Consider the following 15,920-nt stretch of genomic DNA (forward strand, 5'->3'; position numbering starts at 1 on the left):
TTGAGTTTTTCCAGACTCTAGGACCTAATGATTCAGATCCCACCTATGAAGAAACGCAACCAATGAAAATATTTTATTTAGACCCTTTCATAGAACCGGAACCACAATTAGATATAAATATCTTAATCAGGAAACTAGGTAAGGGCATGCTATCCTTGTTCACTTTCTTGGGTTATTGTAGTTTCCTTTGGTCAGCTCTTTTTGGTTTTGAAGACCCATAATTATTTCGACTGTTACTTTTTGATTCTATGAGATGACTAATTCCTTCCGATGTCTGGCTGAAGACTTTAAACTTAGCGCTTCTTGGGAGGTAACCCAATATCATGCAACACGGTAATATCTTTCCTTAACTCTTTTGCTTCAAATAGTAACAATTTCCCTCCTTGTTCATGCTTTTAATTTTATCTTTAGAACATTGAGGACAATGTTAGATTTAAGTTTGGGGGTATGGGAGAAAATTTTCAGTTGCAGAATAAATAAATAAACTCCAGAGCCTAGAAATTTATGCTTATTAAGGTTGGCACTAACCAATCTAAGTGGATGGGAACATCTTGGTTATAGGAGTTGAGGAACCAATCTGATTAGATGGAAACATCGAAAGAGTCTATTCATAAAAGCACGGAGCTCAGGTGTTAGTAATAACATGATAGTTTCACCATATCTCGTTGAGTCCTTTTCACTTCTATTCTTATTTTGTTTTGTTTTTAAACTATGTTTCTCTAAGAGAGTAGGTGAGGCCCAAGATTCAAGTTGTTACCACTGCTAGGGTGGAATAGAGTGATTGAGATACCAAAAAAAAAAAGACCATACCAATTAGACCAATCGGAATAAACATTAACACTTGGATAGCAATATGTGTGTGTTCTCCCTGTCTCCGTCGCCTAAGCAAGCGTGGAATGCAGGACCCATGCGAACTATCATGTAATATGCTGACAAGAAGCATGCGCTTGGATCCAAAAGATCTATTCATGTCATTAATCAAAAAAAAAAAAAAAAAAATTGTTCTATGTAGTCAATCACTGGTACCCTTGTATATGCCAGTTGTGTTGACCTAGAGTTAAGATTATCGACCACTGGTTCCCTTGTATATGCCAGTGTGTTGATATTAGTCAGACCGGTATCTCAGTCCATTAGGATAGGTTCATCCTAGTAGTGGCCTTCAGACAGATATGGGAAACACCGTTCACCTAGTACACATCAAAACCATCTATGTTTTTCTATATCCATCTCATTATCTATCTATGTGATTAGTTTTGACTCCGGTTATGATGTCCATAGTGAAACTATCTGAATAGAGCTCTGTCACTTATATATGAATTTTGGAATTTCGCATCAGGGTACTTCCTCCTATAGTCAATGTTTGTATACCAACCAAGGAGATTCTTTAGTGCCTTCCAAGGTTCTGCGTAGATAGCTAGGTTTTGGAGTAAATGGTTTTTTGTGGGTACACCTCTGATAAACCTACCCGAGATTAACTCGGTCACTTTTCAAAAATAAATTTTGCTCGAGGACTAGCAAATAATAAGTTTGGGGGTATTTGATAGACGCATTTATGTGTCTATTTTGTTCTCAATGTTCTATATTGTTAGACTCTATTAAATACTTATTGTGTTATTTTATATTTTTGTAGATGTTTTTGGAAAAATAAGCTCTTGCGGCGAAATTGGCTCGAAAAGTGGTGTTTTACACCCTAGGATAGAGTACTAAAGACACCCCAGAAATGCACCAGAGGAACCCAGAAAAAGTGTTGGAAACACCCCAGAAAAGTTACTAAAGGCACCCCAAGGGACATGTGTTATTCGGACTCCAGCAACGGATAAGGGGGCGACCATTGGATAAGGGGTGACCTTCTTCACAAATTCAAAAAAATATTTTGGCGGGAAAATATTTACTCTTCACTGGCAGATTTTCTCGATTGCATTTGGACGTGATTTTGTGCGATTCAATCGCTGAAACTTTGTGGAAAGATGTAATATATCATAACAGAGCTTGTATGGGTGATTGTTTCGACTGAATTTGGCTGGATAATCACGTGGAAGAAATCAGGGCAACACGGGTTTGAAAATGATATTCACGGATTTTCAACAAGTTTGATGTGTGATGCTCGTGTTTGGATGACACTTAGTCATTGAAGATGCGTGTAGAAGCTAAATAAGGGAGTATCAGAAGCTGTTTACGCGTGGAGAATCATTTCAGGGAAGAATATATTCGGAAAATATTTTATTTTAACACCGAGTAATGGAGGATCATTGAGAGTTAATGAGCGTGATTTCTTGTCGCTGTTGGGTATAAATAGGTTCCCTGGGTGTCCTAGAAGTGGTGTGAGAGTCTGGGGGGCTGATGAGAGCTCAGGAGCGAGAAATCAAGAGTTGATGAAACTCTGTTTCTGCTCCTGCTGATGATGAAGAACACCAAGAACACGAAGAACAGACTCGCAGGGACAGTCGTTTATCAACAGTGAAACAGACTCACAGGCGTGGGTCGTAGGTGTGGGTCTTAGAACCACAGCGACAATAGCACTTCTCTTTTATCGTTCTTTTGTGACTCATGTGGGTCGCACATTAGTTGTTTACACCATTTTCTCTTCTTCTCTTCATTGTAAACACCATTTGAGCAATAAATAAATATTTTGAGCGTGTTTTTATCATGATGAGCTAAACCCAACACTGGGACGACGGAGGAGGGTGAATTTCATACACGGGTAAATTTATTTTATTCTTTCTTATGACTTTTGCATTAATTTAAAATTGAAATATGATTTGAATTAATTGGTTTTTATTTAATTTGATGATGTATGCTTAGCTTAGGTGTTTTGATACATCATGCTTAGGACTTACAATCGATGTTTTGAGAATCTTTCTTGGCAAAATCAGAGTCCATGTTAATTTTATTGAGTTTTAAATTGTCAAAGAATATATGAATGAACCCTGTGTAGTGAATTTGGCCAAATCCTTAGTCACAGTACCTCTCTCCGGTTGTTAATATTTTTGTATATATATATTTTTTTTAAATCTAAAAATTCCATTTCCTTCACAAGTCTGAAACGAATCTTTTTACCACTATCACTAAAACAACTTTTGGAAAAACATCACCATGCCGCAATGCCGCTGGCATGCCCTAAAGGTGCCATTACGCCATTATCAGGCGCCAACACAAGGTAGCCACAATCAACGGCTACCCTTCTTCATAAGATGCGATCTCATCCATCGAAGTTCTCCACCAAGCAGGCAGGATTGTGGAAAGTTTTAGGCGACCAGCCAAGACGAGCCTAATAGCATCACATGCTAATTACCTGTGGACGACCTCTCAATTTTAACTTTCCACACGTAGCAAAGTGTTACATGTTTTCCACGAAAACACTCGAGACATCAAAACATGTCACAAACTGGGGGATACTCATCAGGGTATTGGTCTGGCGGTTTACAGCGTGCGGCGTGCAATACGCCCGTTACACGAAAGTGACATAAAGCGGGGTGGTTAGTAATGGAAAAGAGTAATGTCGTGAGCGGATCTACCTTCCATATTATGGAAACATAAATCCCAACGTGATGCGTTACTCTTCCAACACTCAATCGTTCCCACTTCCTACGAGACCAGGGTACGTTTTGTTGCAACTTGTATAAATAGGTCTCACCTATTTCCACCAGACAACAAGTTTGGGTTAGGAGAACAATACAACATCTAGAAATCACCTGATAGCTTTTCAGTCAGCTAGCCAGTTCAACTTTCTGATACAAGTCACATAACGCCCATATTTCCAGAATCAACGATTCTGGTCTCAACAATTTCTTCGCTTCCCTCTCTAAGACCAAAATTTCTCCTTCACTTTATGACCGAAGCAAGCCTGGAACAGCCATTTCTTGGTTTAGGCCAGATTGTACAGATTGATCTCTCGAATCAAAAGTACTCCCATGCAGTACAATGTCTTGGGTTTAGACTCGTTTCTCATCCACACACCCAAAATTACCAAAATATGCAGAAACAGTTTTCACTCACAGATTGATATGGAATTCCTTTATTCATCCTAGTGTGGCAAGCAATGTTTGGACGATCATTCAAGGAATATATCTGGATGATGAAGTTAAGGTGAGGAAAGGCTATGACATGGCTTTTAGATGCTGCATCTGTGAGAAAGCTCAAGATAGTATGCATCATATTTTATGGGAATGTGAATTCAGTGTAGGAATTTGGAAGTGGATTTGCTCCTGTTTCCAATTTGATAAGCCTAAAGATTTTACTGATGCTTGGAGGAAAGCAAAAAATAAAAGTCCTATGATTCAGCAGGTATAGATTACAGCAGTTTGCATTATCCTCAAAGAATTATGGTTTCAGAAAAATAGGAAGTTTTTTGAAGAAATAAAGCCAAATAAACAAAGTTTTAAGTGCAGAGTTATGAATTTAATAACAGAAGGAGGTCTAAGAATTTCAGGAAATAAATGGAACCAGAATTATGACCTGCAGATAATTGTAAAGTTTAAATTGGGGGTCAGAAATTCTAAGTTTCAAATGATCAAAGAATGTTATTCGTTTCCTCCAGATCTAAATTTCACTATGTTCTATTGTGATGGATCTTCTTTTGGTAACCCTGGAAATGCTGGCTTTGGGGTGATTCTCAGGGATCATGACTGTCAGGTGCTAGGCACTCTAACACGGGGCACATGTATTGCTTCAAACTTTATTGCAGAGTTATATGCTGTCATTTTTGCTTTAGAATTGGCAATTGAATGGGGGAAACAGAAAGTTATTATTGTCTCTGATTCAAAGTCGGTAGTGAATGTCTTTAATCAAAAGGAAGTGCCATGGTTCATAAGAGGAAGATGGAAAAAAGATGTGAGAAAGCTTTCAATTATCAAATATCTTCATTGTTACAGGGAACTAAACTTCTCTGCATATGGGATTGCCAAAAAAGGAGCATCATTAGCTGCAGGAGAAAGGAATATTTGCATTGGAAGAGCTTCATCTCTTATTAGAGTTGAAATGCCAGATGTGAAGTACTATAGATTTAGCTAACTCTTTTGTGGGCCTTATCTTTGTGGGCTTTAAGTTGTGTTTGTTTCCTTTTTTGAGTCCTTCATTTTCTTAATTTTCTTGATGTAACTTCTTTTTAAAATCAATAAAATTCATGTGATTCAGAAAAAGAAAATGATGGGTTCTTTGATTGAACCGAATTTCCTAGCACACTCATCATTCACAAAATAACTTTAAGAACTAACATCATAAACAAGGCTAGGCATATTTTCATGATTGATGTTCAAAGTGGAATAAAGTATAGAGTTTCTATTTGAGCCTTCTCCTCTAACAAATTCTTACTTCTTCTAGTTCTATTCTCCATTGAATCAACAAGCAAAGTACAGAACCACTTACAATTGAAATGACTTGTTGAGTATTGAATCTTCTTCCTTGGGATGAAATCGAGCGGATTAAGAACGACCCTTGTTTCCTTTTGAGTTGAGAAGTGGATTGAACTACGTTTCACCCTTTGAATCAAACATGCAAAAATTAGAAGAAGAGAGATTTCGAACCCTCTTGAACTTTCGGGGTTATTTTGGAACCGAAGAAGGTAGAGAAAGAAGAGAGAATATTATTCTTTGTTTTTATCACCAAACCCATATTGTATTTGTATATGGATCCGTATTCGAAAATGGCTAAACCATGGATACCGAAACATTGTCATGTGAAACCAATCAAGTTTTTTTTTTGACAAATATCAAAATAATAAAACCCGTGAGAAAATTAGGTTTGAATTGACATTTTCAATCAATTTTGATTCATTTGTTTTGGATAACTCAAAATAAAAATTCTTAGATTCATTATTGATGTTTATCACAACATCATCTTCAAGAATTGACTTTTTAGAAGAATGATCAGAATCATCATTATGATAGATTTCAGATTCTTCGTAGGTGTAGTTCATTAAATACTCATGAATAACTTGGTTTCCTTTAGAATCATTAGTTCTTTTGGAGATTTCTAATTCCATGAGAAATTCATCAACTTCATTTTGAACCCTATTGTTGTCCTCAAGGATCTTGAGAGTTTTAGCAAAAGACTCATCTTCCTTCTCTTCATATATCTTAATCTCATTTTTTAAATAAGAGAGTTGTTTTTCCATTTCTGCAAATTCTGACAGTTTTCTGTTGATTTTGCATGAAGCATCCTCTGTGAGACTGAGGTATAATCGACATTCATCGAATGTCCAAATTTCTTTGGATCTAAGAGATTTCACAATTTGGTTGTTAGACAACTTGGAGTAATCAATTCCTACTAACACGTTAAATGAATCGTCAATTAGATTCTTTTCTTATAGGTTGGATCGCACCAAACACAGATTGTTAGATCTTTTCGTGCTTGCTTACTCTGATACCAATTGAAAAGGAGAGGGTACCCAAATATACCTCAAGCTAAAACTTTTCCTACCTATAAGTCCTTTCTCCGAAAGTGATTGTCTATGGACTGAGTCGAGACAATACAACTAATCTGTTCACACTTCGTGTGATCATCTGTGGATACGAGATCGAGATAATACAATAACGAAGTATGTTACTTGATAAAAAGGTTCGGACTTAACCAAACACAATAGGATTCACTTATCAAGTAAATAGGAATTAACGTTTGTGTAATTTACTTTAATTATAATAAAACAATTATAATGCGGAAATATAAAGTAAATGACACAGCAAGATTTTGTTAACGAGGAAACCGCAAATGCAAAAAAAAACCCGGGACCTTGTCCAAAATTGAATACGCCTCCAACTTATAAATAAGTCACGTACTTTGATCAATTCCTTTGGTTCGTATTCCAAACAGTAAAGGAACAACAAATATGTTTGGTATCAACTCTCTTCAACCAAGTGATATAAGTTGGACAAAGGCTCTTCTGTTTATCTTAACATAAACTCCTTCGTCAGGTCCTTAGATCTATCTTATGTTCAATTACCGAAGTAATCATTTAAGATTAATCCAACAACACTCTTAATCCAAAGAGTTGTGTTGATGCCGATCTACTCAATTAATCAATCCAATCTACCACAAGGATAAACCGATTATTAATTGGATCCTATTTTACCAAAACAAGTATTGTGCACACCAAAAATTTATGAACCCACAAATCAGAAATCTTCAATATCTTCTTCGTCTTCAAATCTTATTAGATCTTCAATAATAACCTGCACATAATCACTTGAATCTCTTATGATCAATCACGCACAAAATGGAGTCTGCTAACAATGGATTATCACAAGATCGTCTTTAGCACTAACAACAGTCTAAATATCCCTGTCGAAACTCTGAACTAGTTTGAGTGAATCTTATATCATAAGAGAAGGTTTTCAAGCATAAACAAACTAGTTGCAACCAGATTTCAACCACCGTTAGTCAATCAAATCAATCGAAAACAAAAGATAAAAATCAATTATCTAGTTTCCCACCAACGGTACACGCTAGAGCTTCTCAATCCCAAAGAAGACTTTAAACTGAGCGACCGTAAGTGATGATATTTTTCAATGATGTTGTAGTAATAAGTTCATTGAGACTTGTGAAAGCAAAAGATTTTAGACTTATAAAAATTTAAAAATAGAAAACTTATTGCAAAATTGATTTCAAGATATTAAAAGTAACCAAGACACTAGATTCCACTATTACACATGAATGAACGATACCAAATATGTTTCAAAACTCTAACTATCCTTTAGGTCCTTTATTTCTTAATTCACACATAATCAAACATATTCCCAAATATTAATTGTATTCCCTAAGAATAGACTATCAATCAATTAAACAAAGTATAATCTATCAAATTGAATCACAAGTAATTAAGAAAATTATGTGAACATTTAGAACTCCGCAAAAGCGGTGATTCAATGAATTATAAATTATAAATTAGAGAAAATAAAATTGTTACCAATCATTCATGCATAGATAGCTTCATCCATTGCCTTGGTTGCGCGAGAATTAGCTCATCATCATGGAAACACACTCAAAATTCATTTTTATTGCTCAAAGGGTGTTTACAAAGATGAAATGGGAGAATCAATGATAAAACAATGATTTTCTTTTCTCTCCCAAAAACTCCCCAAATGTGCTCTCTAGCTCTCTATTTATACACACAAATACACATCACTCAAATATATTCTTCCATAACTCCAAAATCTTCTTCTTTTTAATTAAAAATATCTTCATAATTTTTCCTTCTCTTTATTCTATATATTTATTTACTAAACCCATATCTTCTTTAATTCGCAGAATAAAATCCAAGATAAAATCTTCTAAGGATATCTTTCTTGTTTAATACAAGATAACTTTCTTTTTCTTCAAAACTTCATGTTTGTAAGGCAAGAAGATATTCTTATCTTAAAGATAATAAATCCTTTACCGTTGAAACCAAATTTCCCGCCAATTTTTTTCTTTTCAAATCAAGGAAGAAGATGGAGCCCCCTTAACCAATAATGGGGTGCGATTAGCAGTTGGTTCCCTGGGGTGCCCCTTATCAGTTAGGTGCCCCTTGTCCAAAAATGAGAGTCTGAATAACATGTGTCCTCCGAAGGTCCAATAGCACTTTTTGAGCAACTTTTTTCACACAAGTGTACTTCTCCAAAAACACCTACACAAACATAAAATCACCATCATAAGTACAAAATCAAGCACTAGCAATAGAGACACTGAGGACAATTCAGACACAAAAATGTGTCTATCAAATACCCCCAAACTTATATTTGCTAGTCCTCGAGCAAATCTAATATAAAATGTCTACACTTAGCACGTGCAGCAAGCCGTTAAACCGCTAGGTGGCCCTAGCGGCGGAGTGTTGTCTCCGGATGGTTTACCAGAGGTGTACCCACAAAACCTTTACTCCATACCCTAGCTATATACGCTGAACCTTGGAAGGAACTAAAGAATCTCCTTGGTTGGCATACAATCATTGACTATAGGAGGAAGTATCCTGATGCGAAATCCAATTGATGTACACGAGTTTGCACTCAGCATACTAAAATTCATATATAAGTGACATAGCTCTACTCAGATAGTATCTAGACATCATAACCGGAGTCAACCAATCATATGGAAAGGTTAAGAAGATGGATAAAGAGAAAATAGATGGTAAAAGTGAACGATGTTTCCCATATCTGTCTGAAGGCCTCTGCCAAGATGAACCTATCCTAATGGACTGAGATACCAGTCTGACTAATATCAACACAACTAGCATATACAAGGGGACCAGTGGTCGATAAACCTAACTCTAGGTCAACACAACTGGCATATACAAGGGCACCAGTGGTCGACTTTATTGAATTTATTCCGGTTGGTCTGATGGTCTGGTCTCAAACTTCTTTTTTTAGGTATCTCAATCACCCTATTTCACCCTAGCAATGGTAACAACTTGAGTCGTGTGCCCCACCAAATCACTTAAGAAATAAAAACAGAAGGGATTAGGATTCAACGAGTTATGGCGAAACTACCATGTTTTTTTTTTAATTCTAACACCTGAGCTCTGTGCTTTTATGAATAGACTCTTTAGATGTTTCCATCTAATCAGATTGGTTCCTCAACTCCTACAACCAAGATGTTCCCATCCACTTAGATTGCTTAGTGCCAACCTTAATAAGCATAAATTTCTAGGCTCTGGAGTTTATTTATTGCAACTAAAATCTAACAAAAAGTTTCTTCCCCACCCCCAAACTTAAATCTAACATTGTCCTCAATGTTTCTAATGAAGGAGCAATACCAAAAAGTAAGGTAACACGAGGAATCAGTAAAGAGAGAAGTCGTAAAGATAGTACATGGGTGAAGAGAGAAATCAAAAACTAATATACAACATACAATCGCCTCGATGGTCAATCAAGGGTAAACAGGGTCCTCCAGAGGGACCTCCTCAACATCACCTGTAGGAAAGGGCTCTAAAAAGGGTTTCAATCTCTGACTGTTAACCTTCGAAGAACTACTACCATCTGGTGTCTCGATTTCAACAGCTCCATGAGGAAAGACAGTGCGAACAATAAAAGGACCCGTCCACCGAGAACGTAACTTCCCAGGGAAAAGATGCAAGCGGGTATCATACAAAAGAACTTTTTGACCTGGAGAAAATGACTTTCTTAAAATATTCTTATCATGCACAAGTTTCATTTTGTTCTTATACTCCTTCGCACTATCGTAAGCATCTATACGAATCTCTTCCAACTCATTGAGCTGGAGTTTCCTATAAGCTCCTGCCTTGTCAAGTGAAAAATTTAGCTGTTAAATAGCCCAATAAGCTCTATGTTCTAACTCAACAGGTAAATTACATGACTTGCCATACACAATCCGATAAGGAGACATTCCAATGGGGGTCTTAAACGCAGTACGGTAAGCCCATAAGGCATCAGTAAGCCTAGACGACCAGTCTTTCTGATTAGGATTAACTGTTTTCTCTAATATGCGCTTTATCTCCCTATTGCAAACCTCTACCTGACCACTAGTCTGTGGATGATATGGGGTAGCTAACTTATGTGTAATACCATATTTCTTCATCAAAAGCCTAAAAGGTCCATTACAAAAGTGCGTCCCTCCATCACTAATTATATCTCGCGATGTACCAAAACGTGTAAGTATATTATTTTTCAAGAACTCAATCACAACCCTATGGTCATTTGTTTTACACGCAACCGCCTCAATCCACTTAGATACATAGTCTACAGCGACAAGGATGTAAAGGTTACCAAAAGAATTAGGAAATGGACCCATAAAGTCAATACCCCACACATCAAAGACCTCAACAACTAAAATAGGATTCAAGGGCATCATGTTCCTACGGTAAATGGTTCCTAACTTCTGGAAACGCTCACAAGTAACACAGTGACTATGGGAGTCTTTAAACAATGAAGGCCAACAGAATCCACACTGCAATATCTTAGCAGCAGTATTCTTAGCACTAAAGTGACCCCCACAAGCATGATCATGACAAAAGGAAATAATACTGGACTGGTCACTCTCAGGTATACATCTCCTAATAATCTGGTCTGGTCAATACTTAAACAAATAAGGATCATCCCAAAAGAAGTGCTTCACCTCGGCTAAAAACCTAGAACGATCTTGTTTTCCCCAATGTTGGGGCATTCGACCATTAACAAGATAATTCACTATATTCGCATACCAAGGTGCTTGGGTAACAAAGAACAGTTGTTCATCAGGAAAACTATCCCTAACAGGAGGAGAATCATCAAGGGTATCCACAAAAATCCTAGACAAGTGGTCTGCTACTACATTTTCTGCACCTTTTTTACCTCTAATGTCTAAGGAAAATTCCTGCAACAATAGGATCCATCTAATCAATCTAGGTTTAGTATCCTTCTTGGAAAGAAGATACTTCAAACCAGCATGATCAGTAAAGATTATGACCTTAGAACCTACGAGTTAGGATCTAAACTTGTCTAAGGCAAACACAATAGCTAATAATTCGTTCTCCGTAGTGGTATAGTTCAACTGGGCATCATTCAGAGTTTTTCTAGCATGGTAAATCACATGAAGTAACTTATTTTCTCGCTGACCTAGCACAACACCAATAGCATAATCTAAAGCATCACACATGATCTCAAAGGGTAGGTTCCAGTTGGGTGCCTGGACTATGGGGCCGGTAGTGAGTAAATTCTTAAGCTTCTCAAAAGCCTCTAAACAAGCATCATCAAAGACAGACTTAACGTCTTTTTCAATCAAATTGCAACGAGGTCTAGAAATTAAGCTAAAATCCTTAATGAATCGACGATAAAAACCTGCATGCCCTAAGAATGACCTAATATCTCTTACGATTTTTGGGACCTGTAAAGTTTTAATGAGGTCAACTTTGGCTCTATCTACCTCTATACCCTTCGAAGATACGATATGCCCTAGAAAAATTCCTGAAAGAACCACGAAGTGACATTTCTCCCAATTAAGCGCTAAATTCTTTTCCTTACACCTAGTCAAAACTAATGACAAATGATGCAAGCACTCATCGAAAGACGAACCAAACACTGAAAAATCATCCATAAAGACCTCTAAGAACCGTTCTACCATGTCAGAAAATATGTTCAACATACAACGCTGAAAGGTCGCAGGGGAATTACATAGCCCGAAAGGCATGCGTCTATACGCAAAGGTACCAAAGGGACAGGTAAAAGTGGTTTTCTCTTGGTCTTATGGGGCTATGACAATCTGATTATAACCGCAGTATCCATCTAAAAAGCAATAATGGCTACGTCCAGCTAATCTCTCTAGCATTTGGTCGATGAAGGGAAGGGGAAAGTGGTCCTTCCTAGTGACCTTGTTCAATTTCCTATAGTCAATACAGACACGCCAACCCGTGGTCACCCGGGTTGGGATTAACTCATTGTTATCATTCTGGACTACAGTAATACCGGATTTCTTGGGAACAACTTGAATGGGGATGACCCACTTACTGTCTGAAATGGGGTAGATAGTGCCTGCATCTAACAGCTTAAGAACCTCGGTTAAAACTACTTCTTTTATATTAGGGTTCAGTCGACGTTGCATCTCCCTAGAAGGTTTGGTGTCACTCTCTAAATAGATCTGATGCATACAATCTGTAGAACTTATACCCTTAATGTCTGTTATGGTCCACCCTAAAGCTTCCTTGTTATTTTGAAGGACAGTCACTAGCCTACTTTTCTGATCACTATCCAAGTCGGATGCTATAATCGCAGGTAAAGTTTCAGATGGGCCTAAAGACACATACTTCAGGGAATCTGGTAATGCTTTAAGGTCCAACTTAGGTAGACTCAGGGAATCTGGTAATGCTTTTTTAACGAAGGAACTAGGGTAGACTCAGAAACGGGTAGAGGTTCGAACTTAGGTTTCTAGCCATTACTAGTGTCTATGAAAGGGGTTGAATCTAACAAAGCATTCACCTCATTAATCACATCGTCATCATCAAAATCAATCCCAAATTGGGCTAGGCATTTCTCTAATGGATCTTCTAACAAAGTGTTTGGTAATGACTCCTCGACTAGTGTTACTATCATGTTCACCTCTTCTATGTTCGAGTCATCTAGTTCAGAGGGTAGCTTACTAATATTAAAAATGTTCAGCTCAATAGTCATATTACCAAAAGACAAATTCATAATACCATTTCGACATTTAATGATCGCATTGGATGTAGCTAAAAACGGGAGACCTAAAATCACTGGTATTTGGTTCTCTGGGTCAGGGACAGGTTGGGTATCTAGGATAACAAAATCCACTGGATATATAAACTTGTCGACCTCAATAAGAACGTCCTCGATCACACCACGAGGAATTTTAACAGACCTATCAGCTAACTGAAGTGTCATATGGGTAGGTTTCATCTCACCAAGTCCTAGCTTAAGGTACACATGGTATGGCAGTAAGTGCACACTGGCTCCTAAGTCAAGCAAAGCTTTCTCGACACGGTGTTTACCTATTGTGCAATAAATAGTAGGGGACCCTGGGTCTTTATACTTAGGAGTAGTGGTATTCTGAATGATAGAACTCACATGACTAGCTAGGAAGGCTTTCTTCTGGACACTAAGTTTTCGCTTTCGCGTACACATATCCTTAAGAAACTTGGCATAAGCGGGAATCTGCTTAATCGCATCTAACAATGGGAGGTTGATAGTAACCTGCTTAAAAACCTCCAATATATCATTAAATTTGGACTCCCTCTTAGTTGGAACTAGCAGCGGGGGGAACGGGGCTCTGGGAACAAAGCCGGTCTCAGCATGACCCTAATTGGTCTCTTTGGAGACTCTATCAGTCTCCTCATTTTCTAGCTCAGAAGGGTGAACTACAGCATGTTCACTACCAGGCATGGAAACCTTAGTGTCAACTTTCTTTCCACTCCTAAGGGTTGTTATAGAATTCACATGATTGTACGATTTCTCTCCTTTAGGGTTAGGATCATTTTGACTAGGGAATCTTCCATCTTCTCTTTCACTAAGAAACTTAGCTATTTGGCCGACTTGAAGTTCTAAGTTAGCAAGAGACTGGGAATTATTCTTAAAATTCTGCCTGGTTTCTTCTTGAAAACCACAGTGGTTCCTTGACAACATCTCATGGTTCTTTGCTAACATAGTAAGGGTTTCTTCTAAGGTGGAGATCTTTTTCTCATAACCAAAAGAGTTCTTAGCATAACCAAAACCTGGGGGAGGCTGAGAATTACTAGACTGGCCTTGATTCTGACCCTTAGACCAAGAAAAATTAGGATGGTTTCTCCAACCAGGGTTGTAAGTCTCTGAGTATGGGTCAAACTTATGACGGTTCTCAAACCTAGCATTGTTATAGACAGCGTGGGATTGCTCTTCACTAACCTGACCTTCCCAAAAATAGTTATTGGGTTCTACTCCACAATTAGACACTTCAGAGGCTCTAAACCCATCATCAGGTTCAACAAGAGACTTATGTTTAGGATGATTCAATTCCAAAGCCTCTAACCTTCTAGACAAAGCAGCAAACTTAGCATCAGACTGGAAGCTTGTATCTACCACATTGGTGCTACTTCTATTGACCAAGATTCTTTTGGGGGGTTCAACACAAGACTCCCACTGTTGGGATTTTTCAGCGACAGCTCCTAAGAAGGTGAAAGCATCATCAACACTTATACTAGTGAACTCACCAGCGCACATAGACTCAACCATGGCTTTGGTTGAATAGTCTAAACCATCATAAATAATCTCTAAGAGTTTCATCTTATCAAATCCATGGTGAGGACACTGGGATGGAAGATCATTGAATCTCTCTAAGAACCTATAAAGAGACTCTCCCTCTTGTTGCACACTAGCACTAATTTTCTGCCTAACAGACGTAGTTTTATGCTTAGGGTAGAATTTCATATAGAAAGCAGCAATAAGTTCCTTCCATGTTTCAATGGATTCAGATGGTAGGTTGTTCATCCAGGTCTTGTCTTTATCTCTCAAGGAAAAGGGAAACATCTTAAGTTTCAAGACTTCATCAGTAAGGTATTTTATTCTAATTGTCCCACAAACTTCCTCAAAGTCCCTAATATGAAAATAAGGGTTCTCATCATATTTTCCTAAGAATATAGGGATGATATGCAGAATACTAGGTTTTATCTCGAAATTAGCCGCAGTGGCTGGCAATTTAATGCACGAAGCTCGGGTGGGCCTAGTTGGGAACATGTAATATTTCAAAGTTGCCATCACTGGCACAACTGAAGTACTAGGGGTATTTTCCTCGTGAAGAGACAAATTCTCAAAACTGAAGTTTCCAAATACAGGGCTCTCAAAAGAAGAGTCTTCGAGCTCCCCGCCTTCACAAGAAGAACTAATAGGTTTATCACTAATCAAACGACCTAGAGTGTTTCTTTTCCAACCCGTTCTTTAATAACCTTGGGCATACACTAGAAAAACAAAAGAAAAAGAAAGAAATCCTAAAAGGAAGGGAAGTTATATGCAAACACAAACAAGGTTGACTCCACTAAAGAAAACCTAAATATTTCTAGCAAACAAAAATATGATGGCTCCACTTAGATTGTTCCTAGACCAGCTTATAATCCTTCGGAAGGAAATTCGTTACAATTTAAGCAAACCCCTCTGGAATCAATCCGAGTTTAAGTAAGTTGAATCGAGACGAGGGAAGCTCAATGGAGCTTTGATACCCAAGGCCTCACCGGCGTTACAAGGCGCCGTATTCAACTCACAGAAACCATCATGAACTTTGAAGCATGCTTAAAAGAGTAACCAATATTTTTCGAATGACTTTCCTATGAAGCTCGTTACACTATAGGTCTCGTTCTAGTCAAATTTTAGGCTTAGGTTCGTGTTTGGTTTTGTTTTCCTAAGGCGGGCAAGAAGGGAACGGTGATGAAATCCGAACCCTTATCTTGTATGGCCAGTCCTTGCCATTTACTAGGAAATTAAAGCAGCCGTTTTCAAATCCTCAGCATATATGCAAACGAAGGAATACAGTAACTCGCT

Source organism: Papaver somniferum, chromosome 2 (genome assembly GCF_003573695.1).
Source record: "Papaver somniferum cultivar HN1 chromosome 2, ASM357369v1, whole genome shotgun sequence".
Taxonomy (NCBI): domain Eukaryota; kingdom Viridiplantae; phylum Streptophyta; class Magnoliopsida; order Ranunculales; family Papaveraceae; genus Papaver; species Papaver somniferum.